At 35.7% G+C, this 24,700-nt stretch overlaps 1 long non-coding RNA gene across 1 annotated transcript in view; it reads right to left on the reverse strand.

The window, feature by feature from the left end:
* LOC134263912 (uncharacterized) overlaps positions 1-16,508 on the reverse strand; it is a 90,778-nt gene extending 74,270 nt beyond the window's left edge. Inside the window, exons 1-2 of the long non-coding RNA XR_009991372.1 lie at positions 16,440-16,508; positions 7,076-7,147 (exon numbers count right to left, since the gene is read on the reverse strand). This is a non-coding gene — a long non-coding RNA (uncharacterized LOC134263912). The remainder of the gene's footprint in view (positions 1-7,075; positions 7,148-16,439) is intronic.
* Positions 16,509-24,700: the final 8,192 nt, after the last annotated feature.

The following is a 24,700-nucleotide window of genomic DNA, read 5'->3' on the forward strand; positions in this document are numbered from 1 at the left end:
TTCATGTTACAGAGTCCCGTAAGCATTCCCAAAACAAGCTATTGATTTTTTATTGACATCGATTACAATTCGAGAGCTTTTCCCTATCCTTATTCTCATGACTAACATAAGAATATATTTTTATGATTGTAACCAACTGGATTATGATTTATCCTGAAACATAAAATGAAATTAACTTCCCTTACCATACGGTTAACGTCAAAATATTTCAAATAAAGTTTATAATTATGTCGTGCAAAATCCTCAACATGTCTGTGTTTTCTCAGAAAATAAAGTTCAATAGATCTTTTGGGTTTCAGATCGTTTGAGGAATCGACAAGGGATGCTTACTTCTCCTTGTCACACGATCCTACCATTACAAACTTTATGGGAGCCGTGTTTCATGTTCTGCATGCTAAAAGATTTCTATTTTAGTGGGAATTTTTTTCATCCAGCAATACCAGTTTTGGAACATGTATGTGGAAAAGGACATGTTTACGAATAGAATGGTAATGCGTATAACCATATGTAAAGCTTACAACCTAGTAGATAAAATAAGTACACATACAGAATGTCAAACTGAGTAAAACTAAGATATACTAACAGATAAAAAAGGTTTTGTAAACCGTTAAAGGCATTGTTTGAACGGTAATTTTGTTCTTGTTATCAAAAATCTGTGCTCGATTTGCTAGCACAATACACGATATACAATTTTATACCATAAACATTTCAATCAAACCCTTTCTCTCGAATCTCCGATTTTCTTTGATATTAAAAGAAAAATACATAAATGTGCATGGATGTACTGGGTTCACCGTGGGCCGTTTTACCTGGCGGGCCACGTCACACCTAAGGTCCTTAGCGCGACAATCACAAAATCAGCGCCATACTTCCGCCAACAGTTTAAATATTAACGCAAACTGTAAAATTTTATCGTCAGTAAGTTTATTAAACAACTGAATGTCACAATTATGTACTGTTGTTCAGTTTCTGATGGAATCATGCTAATAAGGACCCAATTAGGTCCCAACTCGCCAACGTAGCGCTTTGGTTTTCAAGAGCGCCCGCTCTAAAGTAGCGGATTAAAGAGTATATCCTTACGTAGTGGGTTCCAATCCCACTGTGGAACAAGGAGACCGGTCCTTCGGATGAGACCATAAAAACTGAGGTCCCGTGTCGCAGTAGGTGCTATCACGAAAAAAATCACTTTCTGCTCAATGGCCGCAAGTGCCGATTATTATTAAGAATTTGTAGCCCTCCACTGGCAAGTGGTGGCCTCTCCATATGAATGAAAAATCCAAATGATAACTTTAATATTTACTAAATGCTCTCAGGAGACAGTAGAAATACCCACACTAAGGTGTTTGCCTCTAAATACACACAATGTGTTTTCCGAAGGAAAAGTCAAAATAATTCTGTATTTCAAACAGTACGAGGGTCATTCAAAAAGTTCGTACACTTTTGTCCTAACCTTTTTTTAACGTCACATTGTATCCAAATTTGGTACAAACTAAGTGGAAATTCTGACAGATACAGTTGGACTACTTATCAGGAAATTACGGAAATAATCCGTCGTCAGTTCAGTGTATAAATAATGGACTATCAATTGATACAAAAAGGCAGTCAGATAATTGATTATGCAAGGTGAAGCCCTCGTAATTAAGTGCTCAATTTTTTAGAATTGAAAGATGGTAGAGTTTCAGTTAGAGAGAATTTGTGTGTTTAGATTTTCTAATTAACACAGATCTTACTGTGTCGGCAAAATTTAGACTTTGTTACATGCGTAAAATTTGAATCGTTACTGTGTCGGGGAAAATTTTACTGTGTCGGGAGCAACACAGTAAAACAGCTCATGGAGAACCCTGTATAGGTGGATGTAATGTAAATAGTAATGGGAACATCGTTCAGATAACGTGCATTTCACTAATAGTTTGGAAGTATTTGTCAGTAACACAACGTCTATAACAGTCTGTATTTTTCTTTCCAACATTGCCTGAAAAGGTGCAATAACCTATATTTTCTCGATTGTTCGAGGAATATTTTTAAACCATTATTGCTATAAAAAGAAACAAAAATCAGTCCTAAATATTTTAGTGATTATTGTACGTACAAGTGTTCATTTCGAAGGCATATTGTAGAAAGCTTTATATTTGATAAGACATTTCTACGAAGATTTCAATTAGCATAAAACTGTCATTTTCCCTAATATTTAGAGACATAACTATATTCAGCCACGTGATTCTAAATACAGAAATGGGAAACCCCCTCAACAATTGTTTCACACCGCCTAATGGGGGCCAGCTATTGTCAATAACATCTTAAATTTTACAATATACATCCTAATTAAGCAGCAATGACATCTAAAAAGTGCATGAAAAGCTGCAATAATCTACAATTATTCGATTGATTGAAATAATCTATTTTTTTCACCATTTTTCCTATAAAAAGCAAGAGTCCATCCACAATCTTGTAGCAATTATTGAAAAAAACACCTCTTCACTTTGAAGGCATATTGTAGAAAGTTTTCTATTTGTTTAGACGTTTTCTATGAAGTTTCCATGGGGCATAAAATTGCCATTTTTCCTGATATATTGAGACATTTCAATAGTTAAACACTTGATTCTAAAAATAGAAATGGGAATTCCCCTTAATTATTATCCATACCAGCTAGTGGCGTCCAGTTCTTGTCATTAACATTTTAAATTTTACACAATATTACCTAATTATACAGGAATAAAAAAAAAATACATCTAAAATCTTCCTGAAAAGGTGCAATAATATATATATATATATATATATTCACCATTATTCTAGTAATCTATTTTTAGACAATTGTTGCTTAAAGGAAACAAAAGTCCATCCTCAGTACTGTAGCAATTATTTTACAAAGATGTGTACATTTTGAAGACATATTCTGGAAAGTTTTATATTTGTTAAGACTTTTTATATGAAGCTTCCAATTAGAACAAAAATGCCATTTTTCCTAATATTCAGAGACATATGTATATTAAGCCACCTGATGAAAATAGGAATGGGAATTCCCCTCAACCAATTTCCTTACCAACTAGTGGTGTCCAGTTCTTGTCATTTAGATCTCAAATTTTACAATATACTTCCTAATAATGCAAAAATGACGATTAAAACTCTGCGAAAATTTGATTTTTCATATTTATCTAAACTATATTTATAGATACATTTTCCTGAAAATAGGATCATAAACCCAATTATGTTTTTTTCATAAAATGACACTTCTTATTCGCAAGTATAATACAATTCTTAGGATTTGGAAATTTTCCGCTGACAATTCTTCTTATTTTCCCTTGAAGATCTCAAAAAATGCCAATTTCCCCATTTTTTTCAAATTTTTAGAAACCATGTCAGTTTCTATGACTTTTTTCTTACAGTGAGCTATTTCTACAGTAAACGTTTATATGCCCTGTGTACCTTAAAAGTTCATATTATCATATGATCCAGTCATCTTCGTTAGAGTGCATTAGATACTGAAAAATATTCATTTACATTTCCTCAATTTTCATGTTTTCAAAAAGGGCAAAAAAGGCTGAATGCAATAGATCTGTGTCCATGGCAACAAATTGCACGTGTTGAAATTCCGACACCATATTTATTAGTTTTGTACCAAGATTCATCTATGGTGATGATTTCATAAAAATCCGAGACATGTCGTTTCCAAGATTTTTTGGTGCTTACAGAGAATGCATGTTAAGAGCTAATATTAACATTTCCAATAATTTTTCCCTATGACTCTTTACAAAATGAAATGCAGTTTATTTTCTCATGAACTGCATTAAATATGTACAAAGAATAAGCATGAATATCTCAAATGTTACGTCATAATGCAGCACTTGATGTCAAAAAATATAGTGCACACTGTTTTGCTTTCAAAATGACAGTTGAATGGAGTAAATTTATGGCAAGTCATCAGAAAAATAATGTAAATATAAGAAATGAATTTTATTTTTGAACGCCAAACGTAAAAGTCCAAAAATTATGCGATTTTATTTTGCGTTATAACTTTTTGCTTCAGTCAAAACAAAATGTTAAAACCCAAAGTGACATAATTATTAACGTATGCTGTGCATATTACGGTATCACATTCTGCGTTGATTCCGACTTAAAATGTTAAAGCGCAAAATGCAATAATACCGTTTTCCCTTATATGTGGTGTTGAAACATGTATTCCATTTCGCCTTGAAATAAGGCATTGATTGGAATGTTATTACCTTGTTGGAATATAGGGATTTTAAATATTAAGAAAATGCAAATATATATTATTCAAACAGTCAGTTATTTCCATCGTACTGCGTTTCCGGACTTGGAATAAAATAGACTCGTTGTAGGAGATCATTAGCACATAATCATATGATTGAACCATGCTCTAAAATTACTGAATATATTTCGTCGAAATGTATTTCTACGACCTTGGAAACCTAAACAAGTTGTTCATTTTTTTTATTGTTTGTGTAGTGTTAGAGCTAACATTGTAAAAGATGAGATAAGATAAGATAAGTGACAAAGGAAATTCAAAATATTGAAAATACGAGGGTCGTTCAATAAATAATGCAACATGTCATCTAAAAGTAAGAAAAGTACGTAATACATATTTTTAATAGTTTCAATCCCTAAAGAAATTCCCTGTTACTAATTTCATGTGTCTCAAGTCTTTGACTCCATAAACAGAAATCCTCAGCATACTTATCTTTAGGGATACCCCAAAGACACTGAGAAATATCATTTTCTATCGCATATCTGACATTGTAAAATTTTCCTTTGATTGTTTTCATGTATTTTGGGGACGAAAAGATCTCACAGTGGCTACGATTAAACTAATATGGGTCATTGAAAAGTCCTGTATACTTTCTTTTCTTCAAAATTTTATTTTTTCACTATGAGTATATTCAACTGCGTTGTTAAGCACAGAAAAAATACCATGTTCAACGAATTTTGGACTCCCTTTGCAGGAAATCTGTTCAACTTTCCTTTATGCGAATTGAAGATAAAACTTACTATTGATAGTCCTTCATTTGGATGCATGTTCATGTTATAATGGACCTCTTTAAATACATGAAAACTAATAAAACATGTTTGCAGCCATTGCTTCTCTTTATCCTAATTAAATGACAACCTTTTCTTTGATTCCTAATTTTTTTATCATTAATCATATTTTACGACTATAATAAGAGCACCAATGTTTCATTATACATTAAGCAAGTTTATCAATTCTGCAATTTTGTTTAAAAATACGTTTTTAATATAACCGTAGGCACATTTGACGAATATTCTCTCTTGGACGTTTGTGAGAAGATAGGGCACCTATCTGATTGAAATATTGTTATATGTTGTTCCGTTGTCCGAATTCTATAAAATGCTGTGACGATTTAATGTTAAGTATTTTAACAATGTCTTTCCATGTAAATATACCTTTTTCAAATTACATGTGGCACATAAAGTCGATATTTTGTGATGTCCCAACAAATTTCAATTGACCATCATGACTGTTATATTTCAACCCTTGTTTTTTTCTTCTGAATTATTGAATCCATCTGAAAAGTATACAGCCTTAAAGATTATTTTTCCACTTATAAAACTTTTCCTCTTAAATATGAGGTTGGCGGCGATTTATGTAAAAAGCGCATGTTTCAAATACGCACCTATTTTCATCTTCTTGGCAGAGATCATTTTTAAACAGTTTTCAGCTCAGTGTAGTGACCATGCTTACTTTAAAAATAAATTTCTTTGCGAAGACACTATGAAAATTCGTGGGGTTTTCTGTGTTTAGTAGATCAAAAATAGAACTTATCAAATATGAAAAAAATAAATTCAAATGCCTCAACATTTATTATGATATACTGAGTATCGCATTACTTATTGAACGACCCTCGTATAGTCCAAAGATTTTAATCCATCAACCAGGGGTAAGGACTTTGTTCAGTTCATATTCGATTTCTTGAGTATAATGTTTCATGGCTGTCTTACTAGCTATTGTCTTGCCACCTACACCGGAACGTAATACTCTCCGTTGATAATTGAATCAAACATGGCACAACCCCCCAGTCAACGTATACTTACATTAATATAATTTATAGACTCAGTAACGGTCTCTGCATTATTCGAATTTTTAGCTTATCTAAAGTGTCCAATTTTATTGATATTATAGTGCTCCTTGTCATTATCAGAAAATTACGGGAAAATGTGTGAACAATTCAGTGTGTGAATAATGGTCTTACAATAAGCGTGAAATTGTCAGCCAGCATTTGACTTAATGATAATTCGTATTTGTTGATAAGGTCATTGTATTCACCATAGGGCTTACAAAATTATGACTTGAAACGAGACTGTTGATATTTTTGTTTCATCAACTTGTTTGTCAATAACTTATCTCGTCATAAACATTGTTCATACGTAAAGATTGCTCTGGAATATTGAATCAACTAAGAGATATAAACCACGAATACAGGTGATGAGGTTATCTTCCTGCATAATTTAAGAATGTTGACAACTGTAAAGTGAAGGTGTCATTACGTTTTTCATAAAGTTTACTTGATAGATTTAAATATATTCCAAGTTTAAAATGTTCAAATAAAACATGTTCTGAATCCCACATGTTTACATTTGTTTCATAAGAACATGTACTAAATCCAAGCATTAAGTTAAAAACAAGTTGAGCAGATAAGGAAAAGTCTATTATCTTTGTTTGAGTTTAAACATATTACTTAAGATTTATTGCAGCACTTTACCTGTAACTCCACAAATGTTAAAAGACACCAAAACCATTGTCACTGATGTTTTATTTACGTCTGAAGAAACATTCAGTAGGAAATATCTTTTTCATCCTTGGCAGTAAACATTCGGGGTACTTCGTCAAATAACCAACTCAATACCTACTGATCTTGTTTATGTTCAGTACATGCGTCGACATGCAGAGACAACATGTATTGTCTTTTACTCAATCCACAAAATTTATTCACTCTTTTTTAAAAATGTAAGCAAACTGCCTGTCACATTAAATTTGTGAATTTGCTAACAAATAAGGTTTTCTTTTAATCTGACACATGAAAAAAAATGATGAAAAACTTACAGTATCTGTAAATTTGGCAATCCATTAAAAGCATTGTCTGCAATGGTGGTTATCTGGTTCCATCGTAGGTTTCTGAAATAATATATATTCCAACTCTGTAAAATTTACATTCTTTGTATTTGATTACACATTTATAAAATTATGACTGAATCGTACTTAAGGTATTCAGTGTATAATAAAGGGATTTTGAACGATTTTAAATAATTTTGAATTAGTTAAAAATGCATAGCTAGAAAACAATAAAAGTGAAATTAACCAAATTCACAAGGCTGATAACAATCATTTTGCAGGTTAACAATTTTAAAGAGTTATCTGCCTTTGATAGTGTGGCGGTTTTCGACACCGGGCATTTTTGCCTATGGGTCGAATCCAACCGGTACCCAACAGAGTAAGCATGCTTTCTGGTGTAATAGCGAGGCGACAGATTTTCCATGTTGTATGCCCACTGTATTTGCTATATACTACCTGTTTTTTCCATACAATAAACATTGGTTAGTTTACATGATCGTTTTCCCTCGATCGATCTCGGCTATGTAGCGGAGAAAAACACGATAAATGGCGCTGCGAGCAGGGTAGTACGAGGGCCGTTCAAAAATTACGCGGACTGTGCTATTGTTTACTCTTATAGACGTCATATAGTTATGAAAATTCACAGAAATGTGTATCTTAAAGATTTCAATAAATTTTAGGCAAAATTTCTGTATTTAAGAAAAATTCAACTAAAATTATCGCTATGTTGATATCGCTGATGGAGAGGTACGCAGCACGACAAGAAATTTGAAGCAAAAGCATGCGGAATCCAAAATTTAATTTATTTATTTTCTATAATTCGCGATATTTTCCGACAATTTTCTCAAATGTATCTTTAAACTGTTCTATTATTATGTATTTAGATTTCTGACATGCTATTCGAAGTACTATCAGAAATATAGTGATTTTTCCCTGATGTGAACCCCGAGCAAACGACTGTAAAAATGACGTTTCCTGAATTGACGGCGCACCACACTTTTGTTAAATTATGTGTAATGCTCGTGATATCGCCAAAATAGATCCAAAATATGCATAAAAAAATATGTAGTTAACCAGGGTATTTGTGACATTCGTCCACAAATAGCTTATTGAAATTTTAGACCGTTAAACCTCTGTAAAAAGGCTATATGGGAGGACGGGAAGAAGATTATCGGCGAGAACTTTATCCGGACTGTTAAAAACGTGATTGAGAGTGACCAATGTCACGCTATATCTCATAATTACCTGAAGTTTTTGGTTTTAAAACAAAAAAAGAATATTCTTTACTTATTTAATAGATTTTAAGCGTGAAAAGAAATGGTGTTTGGATGTTGAGTAGATAAGGTAACTCAAACTGTTCAGGAACTCTTGGGAAAATGTTGAGAAAATGAAGGCTGAATCACATATTTTTGTATAATGCCCGTGACGTCGAAGATTTACCTGCTCCGTGACTTAATGATATGTCCTGAAAAATTACTCAAAATTGATACCAATTAACACCATTTTGATATGAAATTTTGAAAACCATATAAGTAAATATTCTTTTATATAATGTATGACATTTTGCCCGATTATTTCGTCAACTATTTTTTCTGTGCAACAAGTCCGCGTAATTTTTGAACGGCCCTCATAAGTATCGTCGAGTGGGAAAAAAATTAATTCTACAGTGACGACAATGTGGATGGTGCCTTTTTGAAAAATAATAATATTTATGTGTATTTGTGCAATATTAGCGGTGTTCCGCAAATCATTCATGTTGTAATATGCAGAATTGATTGTTGTTTTTCCAATGTTTGGTGCATGTTGAGGTTTATTCTTATTATTATGGAGAAAATGTAAACTGCAGGTGTTGTTAGAGGGGGCCGGAGATATCCGGATGGCCGGTACGTCCATCCTTGGGGAAATGGCCAAGGTAGCATGGGAAGTACCTCACGGAATATCGGGAAGGGTAAGGTCTCTAATACAAGCAAGGTGCATTTTGACCCTAAGATGTTCAGTACACCCCGTGGGGAGGATGCCCCTGTTTATAATGTCACCCAGTATGAGCAACTTGATATGTCGCTCACTCAGGAGGGGGATAAGCTACAGGGTCAAGAAGGAGTATTTTCAATAACCGAACTTGAGAAAAGACAACAAGTGCTTGTGGAAACGTTTGACAATCTACAGGGTATGGTAGATGGGTTAGGTTATGATCTGGATGATGTTAGAAATGAGTTTTCTGGGCAAGTAAATTCTTTAAGGGGTGAAGTGTTACAAAGAGTAGATTCTCTTACAAATTATATAGGATCTCCTGAGACGAGTATGACCGTGCAAGTTCAGGGGGTAGGTTCCCACCTTGGGGGAATAACTAGAATGTTGAGCGGTCTGTAAGGTCCCAATAAAACTTGTGAAAGTCAGACATCTACTGTCAGTCTCGCTGCAAGTCAGCCACTTATTTCCAGTAGCCAGGGGAGTTCTTGGGCTCCTGGACAGGAAGTACATGGGTCATTTGCATTTAGTGAGGGTATAGCATTTTGTGGGGGTCCAGGGGGTGTGAGCAGCTCAGTTGGCTCTGTCAGGGGGGCAGGTTGATGCCATATCCTCACGGGATATTGCAGAAGTGTCTGGTACAGAGCCGAGTCATATCTTTACAACTGGTTATGGGAGCTCAACTAGCCTAGGGTTTGGGTTACCTAGTACCATATTTTCAAACTTGTTAGCTCCAGGAGGTTTCATCACGAGAGGAAATGATGATCACAGGTCTTAGATAGGGAGTCAAGTTTTAGGGTATGGGGGGAACCGTTGTCTAAATGCCCTTGACCCCAGGTTGCCCCAATGAAATTTGGCAAAATGCCACAGGACCTGGTTATCATTGAACTCCTCCTGGACTACCAATTACAATGAAGAATAGGCCACCAATTATGTCGCACATGTGGCAGTCAGGTAGTATCCCAAGTACTACTTTAGCAAGTACACATAGGTCTCCATTGCCGAGCCTTATACCCCCGGGTAGTAGAAGTGGAGTAGGTAGGAGTATATTCACAGAGGTACAGGGTGTTTATTAAAATGGCAATGTAGAGTGGGGTCCTTTCTACTCTAAATTCTCGAAAATTCTTGAGTAGCATGGTTGGGTTATACTGATTGTTTATTTGCACTTAGTTTAAGATCGGAGAGTTCAGCGTTGAAACAGGAAAAAATTTGGAAAAATTTCCCTGTGGGCAGCCTCCCAGTTAGAATTTAATTCTCTCACTCAAGGACCTGAAGAGCCCATAGAACAATGGGGGGACAGGGTAATGGATACAGCCCAAAAAGCCTTTAGGGTAGAAACCTCACCTGAAATTTTTCAGGAATATTTAATAGTGAGGTTTGCCTTAGGATGCAGAGATTGTGAGGCAGGTCAGCAGATCATCAATCACCCACCAAGTACTCTAGAAAGAGCAATCAAAAGGGTTAAGGCATTCCATTTAAGTAGACGCGTAATTTTTCGTCTTCAAAAAGCAGTTAGATCCACCTCTAATGATAGGTTTGTCTCTAATGCCTGTTCCTCAAGGTCAATCTCGCCTCGCAGTCAAAGGTCACCTAAATATATTGAAAGGGGACAACCAAGTGAGAGATCTCGGAGTTTAATTAATAGACAAAGTGAGAGCCGAGGTCACAGTCCAAGACAATTTTCGAGGTCATTAGGGTTATCAAGTCCCAGTCGCCTGGTACATTCAAGGTCAGTTGTGTGTTTTGGTTGTAAGCAGTCAGGATATATAAGGAGAAACTGTCCAAATAGGTTGCGTATTCGTAATTCTGTTTCTCCATCCCAGCGGAATAGGGATATAATTCACACAGAGCCAAAGGTTTCGGTGCCGACATCTACATCTATAAAGTGACATTTGCTGAGAACCCGTATGACAATGCAGCCAATGTGATACCGTCTGTGCAGTCTGGTAATAAAGGTGAAAACTCAGGCGCATGGCGTGTTCCAGTAGAGATTGCGGGTTTACAAATAAATGCTACAGTTGACACAGCCGCAGATATAACAATTGTTTCCCAGAAAGTATATGACTCTATGTTACCAAAGCCGCATGTTGTAGTGGAATCGAGCATTAGACTTGCGGGTGAAAGAACTGGTATGAATGCCCAGTTCTTGGGTAAGGTAACGCTCATTATGGGTGGATACGAATTTGAGCATCTGGTCTATGTAGGCCCATTACAGGGTGAAATGCTTTTAGAAATTGATTTCCTTAGAGGGCATGATGCACAAATTTCCTGCAAGACTGGAATCTTGATTTTTCCTGAGGGTCCATTTCAAGTGCTTAATGCTGAATCTTCCCGTCGGGTGCGGAATCTTCCACACACTGTCCAAGTAAAAGAGTGCAATCTAGATGCTGAGATGCCAGATTTCATCATTGAACCAGTTAATGTTTTCCCCACTGGCATATTTGCTTCTAGAACTTATAATGCTTCAGGGTTTTGTAGTTGTTTCGTAGAATTGTGAAACCTTGAGAATACACAAAGCACGCACAACACCATAGAGACCATCTGGAAATGACCAGGTTGAACTTTACAATCACACACTCATGGATGCTGTGCGCTGTTATGTTGATGGTCAACCTAACAGCTGGGATCAATATTTGGGTATTTTTCCTGGAGCATTGCGGTCAGCAGTTAACCGCCATACTGGTTATACACCAAATAGACTTATGCTGGGCAGGGAGGTTAACATCCCAGCAACATTAATGTACAGCCCACCTCCTACCGATTTTCAAATGGGGAGGAGGGTGAGGTAGATAAGTATGTGCAGGATCTAGAGCAAAATACGTAGAAAAGCACATGAACTTGCAAGAAAAAAGTTGAAATCTCCTCAGAAGTCAATGAAAATGGCACATGACCTAAAGATGAGGGCAGGTAAGTTCAAGGTTGGTGACATTGTTTATTGGCGCCGAAATGCAATTGAGTCAATGTGCATTGGTCCAGGAATTATGATTAAACTAAAGTCTGATATCGTTTATGCTGCAAAGTCACGCCGTGAAATTAAGGTCATGCATCTTGACTTACTGAAAAAGTGTGAAGCACGGAAATTACCTGAATGGTTAGTGGAGTTCAGAGAACAGTTGCAAGGTGAGGTTAACAGTGATGACTAGATGGAAAATGAAGGTGAGTCAGACTTGCCAGGCAACCCACCCTACTATCAAGGACAGTACAGCAGTGGGAACCAAGGAAAGACCTCAAAGTTGTCCATATATGGGTACTAGCGCAAGTAGTAGGTCTAAAAATGGAACTGGTGAGTCAGTTGTGTCTGAACATGTGAAACACAAAAAGCAAAGCCGTATTAAAAAATCGCATTGTCTGTGCAAAAAGCAAAATCCTAAGGGGTTAATGATTCAAGTGATTTTTGTAAAGCTTCTTTCCACCCGTCGGAATTTCAACAGATGATGCCCAAAGTATACCCCAGTATGTTTGCACTGAGTGCTCTTCAATAAATGGAATGAGAAAAACGAAGAAAAAAATGAATCGTAAATAGTTAAGGGTTTGTGTAGATATTTTTTACCCTTAAGATTTTAAAGGTTGTTTAGGTAGTCGAGAGAACTCGGAGAATGTATTTGTTTATATTTTGTTTATATTTTCATTTTAAGATCCAACCATGGAGGAGACTTTTGATGTGTTTTTTTTTATGAGGAAGATTCACTGTTAGAGCTGGAAGATCCAGACAAGCCAGAGGGTGTGTCTAAACACAATCCGCAGGATGCGGAGAACAAAGACTGGACCGAAATGGTTTTCATTTCGTTACATGATTCTGAGGAGGAAGGTGCCTCTCAAGTTACTGCCCCCACCAGGGATGCATCTGACGACAGACCAAAGGACCTCAAGAAAAGACCACGAGAGGTGCGTAGGTGCGCCGTTGATAGGTGTGATGACGTTTTCAAAGGGGCCACATCCATGCAGTATCATATTTGGCGTTATCATGACAGAGAAGCCAAGGAACCAAGGGATTTCGTAAATTTCCTTTTGGAACTCCCTTGTCAGATTGTAGGACCCACCGCAGATGAATGGGCATTGGTCTGTATAGGGAGACTGAGAGCTTGGGTTCGGAGCCAGCTTGGAAGGGTCAGCCGGGGGTTTTCTTTGCCAGTTCGTGAGGCTGCTGTTGGTGTTTCGAAGCATTGTCCCTCCCAGTAGCAGACAAATTAACGAGGTGAGCAAGGGAAAGGTGCCCCATGTAGCATTACTGGTCCATCCAAGACTGATGGCTCTTGCGATCAATAAGGCCACACGGAGAGGCCACTGGTTCGGGGAGTTGGAGCGGTCCAGGTCGGACCTGGATTGGTCAGTCTGATGTTGCGGAGTCGTGGGAGAAGGAGCTGGCGCAGACTGAGGCAGTTCAGGTGGACAGTGAAGGGACAGAGGCCAGAGCGGAGGTACCCGCTGTTTATCAGGGGCCAACTTGGTCCACGACATCCCCTAGGGAGGATTCAGAACATATTGTAGTTGCTGATTGCCACTGGCACCCAAGGCGTTTGCCTGACCCTTTTACTGGTGATTTAGATGTCTTTACCACCCTTGACAAACGGCCAGTGGAGGTACCAGTCATTCCGACAGGAGGCTTTGTTGTTTATGGATTTGATGAGCCACATGAGGTGCCAAAGATAATCCTTAGAAAGCAGTGGCTTATTGCCAGGGGGAGGCTCCGAGAGCCAGTAGCGATGATGTGCGGGTCATAGTAGACCTATACCGCAGTAATTCCTGGGCGCTAGGAGAGATTGGTTTGGGTTATACAGTAGGGGGGCATCGCCAACAGAAGTTCATATTGGTGGCCGATGTCTCGACCAATATGGTCTTCCATCTCCGGGGAGAAGAGGATGACCCTCTTGGACTGGTTCCCAAGCAGGACTGTATAACTTTACTTGATGGCCTGGGTGTCCCGACTTTGGCACCCATCCATCTACATTGCTTCACTGGTGGCCCGGACCAGGTGTGCCTGTGGTTTCGCACAGGACGACCCGTCTACTTTGGAGTAAGCGGTAGAGTATTCTGTATGTCGCCTCTACAGAACCGGAGTGAGATCTATTCCGGATAACAAGCTTCTGGTATAAACGGAAGTCCATATATGCCTTGTTCCGTGCAGTTCCCCATGACACCGAAGCACTTTGGTACCATTTACAGGAGGGTGGCAGAACTCCGACGTACGCCGCTGTCTCTCTTGGCTCATGAGGTCCATGAAAACTTCATGTCCTTCTTTAGGGTACAGTTAAGGAATCAGTGATGGAGATCGAAGAAGCCATTTCCGTAGATGCCAAACCGACGCGCCGGATTGCGAAGGAATCGCAGCTGGACTTTTCGTTATAGCCACTCATGATCAAAGCCTTTAGTATATAAATACATTATGATACTTGAATTCTTTTTCAATCAATCAGAGTTTATCATTAAGAATCATATAAACTGAGGTAATTAAAAAAAATTCAAAGCATAATTAAAGAAGGCTGCGTTTTGCAAAATTGCATATGCACTACTTCTATAACATATAAAGGATTTGTTTTACATGTAATATACGGTGGGATTGTGTGTAGCGATAATTTATTAATAGGACAACAACTTAATACTCATGAACAGTGTTTGCAAACAATTTTGAATACGCCAATTTATGTACACGTGCCGTGCCTTTTTCCTTTATAAAAAGACTGATTAAATAATAGAATTTCTGTCTAAAGAAAAAAAACAAGAGGCAAAGGGATTTGATTGGTTACCTGATAATTATACAACAATATAAAGAACCATAATTAGATATAGAACAAAATAAAATGATAGATGAAGCAACGTCGCTCAAAAGCAAAGCAAATATAATAATCAGAGTTCTACGAAATATTTATTTTTGCAGTTAGTAGCATTTCATAGAGTAGATCTACTTTCCCCTCAGTTGTCACTATCGCCGTGCAAAGTAACAAAACAATAGCGACTCGGCAAAATACAGAATATCCGTGTACCAAATGCATTCTTAAAGCTAAAGGCGGGTTTGACCGGTTGGCTAAAAATGCTTTCTCCTTTTATGCAATTTGTCCAATTTTTGAAATTTCCGAGGGTCTGTGTTTATGCCTTGTTCGACAGTTGACTAAGTCGATGAAAATAGAAATAAATCAATTTTACTCCAGTCTGTAAAAGGGCTACCTGTTACTACTTATCGTTTGAAAACTATATTCATTGTAGAATTTGTTGTGTTCATGGTGGATGGAGACACACAGTTATATCCCTTAAATGTATTCATTTATTGTCTAAGACGTAAGATTGCTTATGTCTGAAAAAAGTAATAAAAAAACTAGTATTTTTATTTATTTATTCATTTTTTTTTCCTTAATCCCAAATAAAGCTCTCACTGTATTAAAAATTAAATTATGTTTTACAACATTTTATATAATAAATCTATTCAGAGCATTTAACATTGAAAAAAAAATTAATAGTGTCATATGCTTCAAATCTAGATCATATGCTTCCTAGATGACGTATTTAACATGCTTTACAATGGCTTCTCGTCTTCTGTTATGTAAAATAAAACTGTAATGTAAAATTCAGCGCTTGTGCAAAAATTGGATTATCCTGTACATAAACCAAATAACATGTAAATAAATGTAATACAAAAAAAGATTTATCTACAAGTTCAATGGGTACATGAAGCACCTACATGTACTATGTATTTCATAGCAAAATTTTAATTGTAAATTTTATGCACGTTTTCATGCATGGTTTTTCATGATTTTATTTAATTACTTATTTGATACAGTGTACCAAAAGATAGTTGTCCATTTATTTTATTTTCCTTTTTTGAATAAAAAAGGAATACTAAAGTCTTTGTATTTAAATGCTTTATATTTCTTTTTCATTTTTTCTCTTCGAACATTTAATCAAACTCAAAAAAACGTAAAGAATATGAGAAGATAATCAAGTGAATATTTCAAAGGTTTCAAACTGGATTATGATTTATTCTAGAATATAAAATGACATTAATCTAAGTGAAAATAGTGATCATAGTTTCAAATAAAGTAGATATGTCGTGCAAAATCCACTACGTATCTGTGTTTCCTCAGAAAAATGTGAATAGATCAACAGGGTTTCAGATTAGATTGTGGAATCGACAAAGGATGCTTACTTCCACTTGTCACGTGATCCCACCATAACAAACAATGGGGAAACCGCTTTTTTATGTCCTGTAAGTTAAAAGATTTCTATTGTTTCTTGGAATTTTTCATCGATCCATACCAAGTTCTGAATATGTATGGGGAAATGGACATTTTTACAAAAGTAATGGTAATACACATGTCGATATGCACAGCTTACTACCTAGTACGTCAAATAAGTATACATACAGAATGTCAGACTGAGTAAAACTAAGATTTACAGATAAGAAAGGTTTTGTAAACCATAAAAGGCATTGTCCGGTAAAACGGTAATTTTGTTATCAGAAAGACTCCTACAAAAAATAAAAAGAAACTAGGAGACTTATTGTTCACAGAACAATAAAAGGTCTTTTCACCTTCTTTGAATTCCAATTTCATCTGATATTTATTACTTTCAATTAAATTTCATCATAAAGATAAAAAAAAAATGAGACGTCCTTGACCTTTGACCTTCAAATGATATTCAAGATCAAAGTTCAAGGGTCCCTTTGTAATTTACCCAATGCCTCTATGACTTATGGTATTAAAGTTATAAGATTTAATGGTAAGTACAAAGGCATTAAAGTGCTGTAACTCATTCAAGCTAGGAGACACCAGTTCCCTTTGCACTTGAACATATAAATTTATAATTCCAAAAAAGAGAATGAATGAAACCTTCATAAATGCAGAAGGGTTCAGACTTTTCTTATAGATAAATTTTGAATACAATCAACTGTAGTCGGTTCTAAACACATCATTATTGATTACATTGATTACAAACGTAAGTAACTAAATTCATGACTACAATAGAAAAATATGATCAGCATAGCATTAATCATCACAATTAATAATTTTTCATAGATTTCTTCTATGCATAAACTGAGAGATGTCATAGCCATGAATATAACACTATATATGATAAAATATTTTGCTTACCAATGTGAAAATGTATATTTTTTTTTACAAATTCATTTTCAGTAAATAGAGCAGGATTCTAAAAGAAAATACACTACTTACAATTACCTGTTTCAGGAATCTTTCATTTTCTATTTTTTTTCATTTCCACAAAAAAATATTCTATGAATTTAGATATTATCAAAAAACTTTTTGTGTATAGGATGGAGCAAAGATTATGTTTTTAAGATATACCACATGTGCTCGATTGGGTAGCAAAGTGCACGATATACAATTTCATACCTCGAATCATTTCAATCAAACCTTTTATATCGTATCTCCGATTTTATTATATACCTAATCTGTATCACCAAATTTTACTGTTGAATTTACGCCATCACGTGACGTCGTGATCCGATATTCCGGATTACCAACATGTTGTTTTCTGAATCCATATCACCACTCTCTGAAACTGATGACGTAGTACGTAGAAATATGACGTTATTTTTCTTGCGCGTTAAAAAGTCCCATGTTATTATGCTTTGTTTTATGGATAAATGTTATGCATTTGATCTCTAAAGTTTTCTATTGCTATATTTTGCTAGTTATGAGGGGGTATATAATAAATTTATCATTATAACAGTAACTTGATCCGAAGAGCCGTATCACATCTCGTTGACAGGCGCGGATCATCAGATCAAACTCGACGCTTCGCGTCTCCTTAGATCTGATCATCCGCGCCTGTCAACTCGACGTGATACGACCCCTCGGATCAAGTTACTGTTATAATAATATATATTTCTTTGATATTAAAAGAAAAAATATATATTAATGTGCATGGATGTACAGGGTTTTCCATGGGCCGGTTAACGTGGCGGCCCCGTCACACTTAAATTCCTTAGCGCCACAGCTACAAAATTAGAGCCATACTTCCGCCCCCCAGTTAACATAATAGTGCCAAAGTAGAATTTTTATCGTCAGTAAGTTCATTAAACAAATGAACGTCAGAATTATGTACTGTTGTTCAGTTTCTGATGGTAAACCATATATTTACTTCAATCATGCTAATAAGGACTCAATTAGGTCCCAACTCACCAGCGTAGCGCTGCTAGTGGTTTTCAAGAACGCCTGCTCTAGAGTCGCGGAGTAAAGAGATTACCCTTACATAGTGAGTTTGATTCCCACTGCGGGACATGGAGACCAATCCATCGGATGAGACCATATAAACTGAGGTTCCGTGTCGCAGTAGGTGCTGCCATGAGAAAAGATCCCTCCCTGCTCAATGGCCGCAAGTGCCGATTATAGGTAAGAATTTGTAGCCCTCCGCTGGCAAGTGGTGGCCCCTCCATATGAATGAAAAATCCAAATGAAATCTTTGATATTTAATAGATGCTGTCGTCATGAGACAGTAATACTCACACTAAGCCTATAAAAACACACTCTTTCAAATTGGGTTTTCCAAGGGAAAAGTCAAAATAATTTTATATTTTAAACAGTAAATCGTTCAACATGAGAATAAAATTCTTAGCTGACCATGTGCACTATGAGCCTCTTGTATGTATCTCATATACTTTATTCATTACCGTTCGTAAATGACTGATTTAAATTTATGATGTAAATGAGATTTTAATGGCCTTTTTGCCAATATTAATTCCATAAATTTACTTTCTCAATTACTAATGATATTATTTTGCTACAAAGCGTTTTCGATGAATTTTTCAAAAGTGCAAACTTTTTTTTAGCATTTGTTCAGCTAAAAAAAAACTTGAAAATCCAACCTAATCAATTAGTCAATGCCCAACCCCATACATTTTTTTTAAATAGGCCTAGATGCCAAAGTTTTTTTAAAACATCTTTTGTTATGATAAAATTTGTTCTTGTGCTATGTATGTTTACAAATTAACACATTTTTGAAAATTCTTTCATCACATCGGGTTTGCCTTTTCCATATTTTTAGATAGCACCACTAGGCACGTCTCGGCCAATTCATTCTTCATCTGATAAAGACGAGGGATCAGACAAGGTTTGTAGAATGTGATAGCACATGCTGTCTCATTGTGCAGTGTGTTTATAGAAGATGAAAGTTGAAATAATTCATTTTGTGTTTTAATTGGATTATATTTCATGAAGTTGACTGGACCTATGACAAGTTAGGCTTAAGTTAAAAAATGGTCAAATATCATTGCATGCCACAATTGACGAATTTCACATTGTGAAGTTATCTCCCATTGTCTATGTGACATTCCGGCCCAGAATTTCCTGAGAAGCAAAGAAAAAAACCCAAAAACAAATAAAAAAAAAAATAATAAAAGCAATGATGATAGTCTCCCTGTTTTCTAAGGGGGAGATACCCAAAGTCATCTTTATTTTCTTCATAATCCACTCTAAATAACCCTGCAAATTCAAAGGATGTTAATTTGTTGGTTCACAGAAACTTCAACCTTACCTCTAAGTTTTAACTGGGTTGGGCTATACACATGCATGGCTTAAACAGTTTATAGGTTTTTTTTATATTTCTGACAAGACCTTAAGTGTTGATACCACCAGTTTCGACCTATTAATCTCTTGACCTTTACCTGATGTTTGACCCACTTTTTACCAGAAAAAAGTCCAAACTTTGAACCTGGCCTATGTTTTGAACAGTTCGTGCTAGTGCTTTCATGCAAGAAGTATAATTGGTATGAACTTTCAACAGTTAATAATATTTTTGTGGCGGTCAGCCAGATTTGATCTCCGGTAGCCAGATAGCTTTTTTGATAGAGCACCTTACCGGAGTTTCGGGGGGGGGGCAGAATCCCGGTCTGATCCGCTGCATTTCCTCCTCTCCCGTTACATTTTTAACTTGACCTTAGAGTTTGATCCACTTAAAAAAGATCTTGGCAATAACTTTTGAACAGAGAACATTAGGGATTTCTTTTTATTTCACGTGGTTATTCATTGTGACAAGACTTAGTTTCCTTTTGATACCAACAATTTTAACCCTTTGTTTTATTCATTAGTAATAATAATTTTGATTATTGTCCAGTTTATTGCTCCTTAAATTTTACATTGAAGTATAAGGGCAGGACATGTTTTATCAGATTTTGTTAAGAAATATAATTTGAATTTCAAACAAATCTTTTGTTGAAAGTATTCAAAATCTCCCTCTTTATTAAATTAATAATGAAAATAAATTATTAACCGCAGAAATTTTGAGAAATTAAAAAAGCATTCTTCTTTTTATCAAGGGCAGGTATCTTCAAAATATTAACCTGCAAAATGAATGTCTCCATACATATCATCAGTCTTGTGAATTAGGTTTATTTCATTTTTATCATTATCTAGTAATACATTTTAACCAGTTTAAAATTATTTTAAATAGTTCAAAGAACTTTATTCGGTAATAACCAATATTTGCCCCCCAAATCAAACTTTGACGGAGATTTATTTAATTAAGTTCTTAAACAGGGGAGTATATGCTGACTTCAAAGCACTGAACATTTTCATAAGTAATGACGTCATATGTACGTAATGACGTCACAAACATGACGTAAATTTCAGTTTTTTTATGAATTTTACAGAAAAATGTACATATTTTGTCGATTTGTCGAGTAAAAGTCACCGAGCGCATGTGTGTTCAGGATCAATATTTTGATATAATGTGTAGAATGATAATATCAATGAAATATGCCAATATCGTTCCTGAACAATCTTGCGCTCTATAAATTTTAAAGCTAAAATTGTTGAAATTTTGTCCATTTTGTCCTCTTTCTGAAAAAGGATATAAAATCGGACTAGTTTGTGACGTCATAAAAACAAAAAATTGTGAATACACTGCTTTGACACTATAATATTTTCTGTTAATTTATATTTCTCATACAATTTATTGAATTCAGCACATTTCAGGAAGTTTTCAAAATTTGACTTTTGTGGGGGCAAATATATGCAATATACCGCATATAGTTCTTTCTTCATTATACATTGAATACCTTAACTTTAAATTCTTGGGGAGGGGGGGGGGGGGGGGGGGGGGGGCATTTAGATCGTATATACAATCAGCAATTCGCCAGCTAGGTACATGTTCATGTATAAAAACAAAAAAAAAACTTAATTATATTAGGAGAGGACTATCTAAGTTACTGAACTTGTGTCCGATCCTTTGACTTTGTCAATAAAATATGTTCAATTCAATTTAATCAAACCTTTACTCGTATTAAAGAGAGTGAGATTTCAATCTAAGATATTTTTTTGACAATTTCTTTTCAAACCCAATGTGTTTTACTTTAAATCAATTTATTAAAATTTCAGAACCTGACACATTTTTATTAAAAAATCAATAATAAGAATATCGAAATACTGTTGTTGAGTGACGCATTTCGAAATAAAGCGACAATAGAAAATGATTTTTTTTTTACCAGAAAAGTTTTTTTTTTTAAATATTGTTTTATTGGTTAAAAATAGAGAGAGATAACTTTAACTAAAATTCAATGTCATAAATTAGGACACAGCCAACTCTGACATTCTCATAGTATTAATTGTAAATAATAACTAAATATTCTGAGTGTTCGACACCTTCAAATCTGTTATGTATTAAATTTCATTGTTTCTGGTGCTACTAGGGAAATAACACCTTAAATCAAGCCTATGAGACTAAGCTGTGGTCAGCACAAGAAAAACATTTATTCAGTAGTTCAACTGGACGATGCATTCAGCTTTTTGTTTCTTTTAAATGTATCTCATCTTGTACCTGGCTACAGCTTGCGTCAGATCAAAGAGACACGGCTCTCTAATAACACACAGGACAGATCCTCGAGGCACATAATCTGGATTTACCCAGGGCAAAGACCACATAATCTGGATTTACCCAGGACAAAGACCACATAATCTGGATTTACCCAGGGCAAAGCCAAAAAAATCAGGATAGATCAGGGCAAAGACCACATAATCAGGACAGATATAAACACGGCAAAGACCACATAATCAGGACAGATATAAACACGGCAAAGACCACATAATCAGGACAGATGTACACAGAGCAAAGACTACATAATCAGGACAGATGTAAACACGGCAAAGACCACATTATGAGGACAGATGTACACAGGGCAAAGACCACATAATCAGGACAGATGTACCCAGGGCAAAGACCACATAATCAGGACAGATGTACCCAGGACAAAGACCATATAATCAGGACAGATATACCCAAGACAAAGACCACATAATCAGGACAGATGTACCCAGGACAAAGACCATATAATCAGGACAGATATACCCAGGACAAAGACCACATAATCGGGACAGATGTACCCAGGAGAGAGACCACATAATTAGGACAGATGAACCCAGTGCAAAGACCACATAATTAGAACAGATGTACCAAGGGTAAAGACCACATAATCAGGACAGATATACCCAGGACAAAGACCACATAATCAGGACAGATGTACCCAGGACAAAGACCATATCATCAGGACAGATGTACCCAGTACAAAGACCATATCATCAGGACAGATGTACCCAAGACAAAGACCACATAATCAGGACAGATGTACCCAGGACAAAGACCATATAATCAGGACAGATATACCCAGGACAAAGACCACATAATCGGGACAGATGTACCCAGGAGAGAGACCACATAATTAGGACAGATGAACCCAGTGCAAAGACCACATAATTAGAACAGATGTACCAAGGGTAAAGACCACATAATCAGGACAGATATACCCAGGACAAAGACCACATAATCAGGACAGATGTACCCAGGACAAAGACCACATAATCAGGACAGATGTACCCAGGACAAAGACCACATAATCAGGACAGATGTACCCAGGACAAAGACCACATAATCAGGACAAATATACCCAGGACAAAGACCACATAATCAGGACAGATGTACCCAGGACAAAGACCACATAATCAGGACAGATATACCCAGGACAAAGACCACATAATCAGGACAGTTGTACCCAGGACAAAGACCATATAATCAGGACAGATGTACCCAGGACAAACACCACATAATCAGGACACATGTACCCAGGGGTTTATTAAATGAATCCAAGTTTACAATTTCTCCGTGATCGTATAGGTTTTTAATGAATAACAAAATTGTAATCAGCATAGACCAATAAACTTTGTATACAAATGTTATTAAGATCCGTCCCCAAATACATAAGAAGAGCTTAAAACTAAAAGTCCGAAAACTGAGAGTCCAAATTGTTTTCAAAAGAGTGTTTCAACTTAAAGTCAAAAGATTAAGAATTTATTCTCAATTTTTTTAATAGAATAGAATGTCTTTTTCCGGCGAAACATTTGTACAATTTGTACTCAGAGGGTATTCGTGGTGCTGGATATATAAGTACAAATACATATAAGTAGTTTCCATTTGCTGTCTTACCATTGCCCTGCCAACTAGGCTTTGTCCGTATGTCTGTCTGCTGAGCTATGAACCCAAACATGGCACCACCCGCAAATACAGGTAAACATACGTTAGTAATATTTATGGACTCTGACCCCATCTCCGCACTGCAGGAGTTTTAGCCCTAAGCTTTTTTACTTACCTACGTCAAAGTTCCCAGTTTTATTTCTCTTGATCATCTTAAGGTAGGTCGCGGGTTTGCTTTTGTCATCAATTTTGGTACACAATTTCGACGATTCGAGCGATTGTTTTGTGCACATTTGATTATGACGTCAGTTACGTCACAAAGGCAACGTCACGTTGTTTCCCGTTTAATTCTCTGCAAATGACTTCAAGTCTGTACGAATTTAAAAGTATAGATTTAACACAAAGTGCATACTTTTGTACGTAAACCTCGTACATGTCTTATAATTAAATTTCAGTCTGAATTCTGGTGTGATTATATGTAATGTCTTAGGGCTAATTAAATACAATACCTAATGAAAGCAATAAATTATATTTGAAGTGTAACTAAACTGCTAAAAGCCAATCAGAATAAATCAGCGTAAAAGTTATGGCTTGTAGAAAGAAAGTTATCATGAATAAAAAATTGCTTTAATAGCGAATACTTGACGGATTGCATATGCGCACGTTATTTGAAAATCAGGGGAACTTGACTTCAAATCAAAGCTGGGGCGAAAATGTGTGTATACTTTTCAGGATGGAAATTAATCCTCATCACTAAGAACGAGTTATATATAATTACAAGTATTTTCCTGTTTTGTTTTTAAATTATCATAATTAATATTGATTGGTTGTTATGTATTTAAATCTCGTGCACTCGCCTTGTTTTGCTCTCTAAAAAATTGTGAAATGCATTTAAAAATCAAATTTATTCAAACACTTGGATTTTAAGCCTTACAAAACACTGTAAACAATTTATAAATATAATTTTTTCGATATATTTTCTATGACAAAAGCCCAATGTGTAAAAGCTCAATGAAAGTGTTTTACATTTTGCGTATTGAAATTTAATTCAGAAAATTCGAAATTAAAAAAATGTTTGAGATTTAGAGCCATATACTATAGCTTGCGACTAATATAGAAAGAACATTGCAGGTAACCCCCCCCCTCCCTCTGCCCACTTATTTCATTACAATAGGGATGTTTTTCCTGCCGTTTTCAAATAAAGTAATCAAATTTTTGTTTATTGCCTGAAATCCT

Source organism: Saccostrea cucullata, unplaced genomic scaffold, assembly GCF_032062105.1.
Source record: "Saccostrea cucullata isolate Sc308-1 unplaced genomic scaffold, CSIRO_AGI_Scuc_v1 ctg1126, whole genome shotgun sequence".
Lineage (NCBI taxonomy): Eukaryota > Metazoa > Mollusca > Bivalvia > Ostreida > Ostreidae > Saccostrea > Saccostrea cuccullata.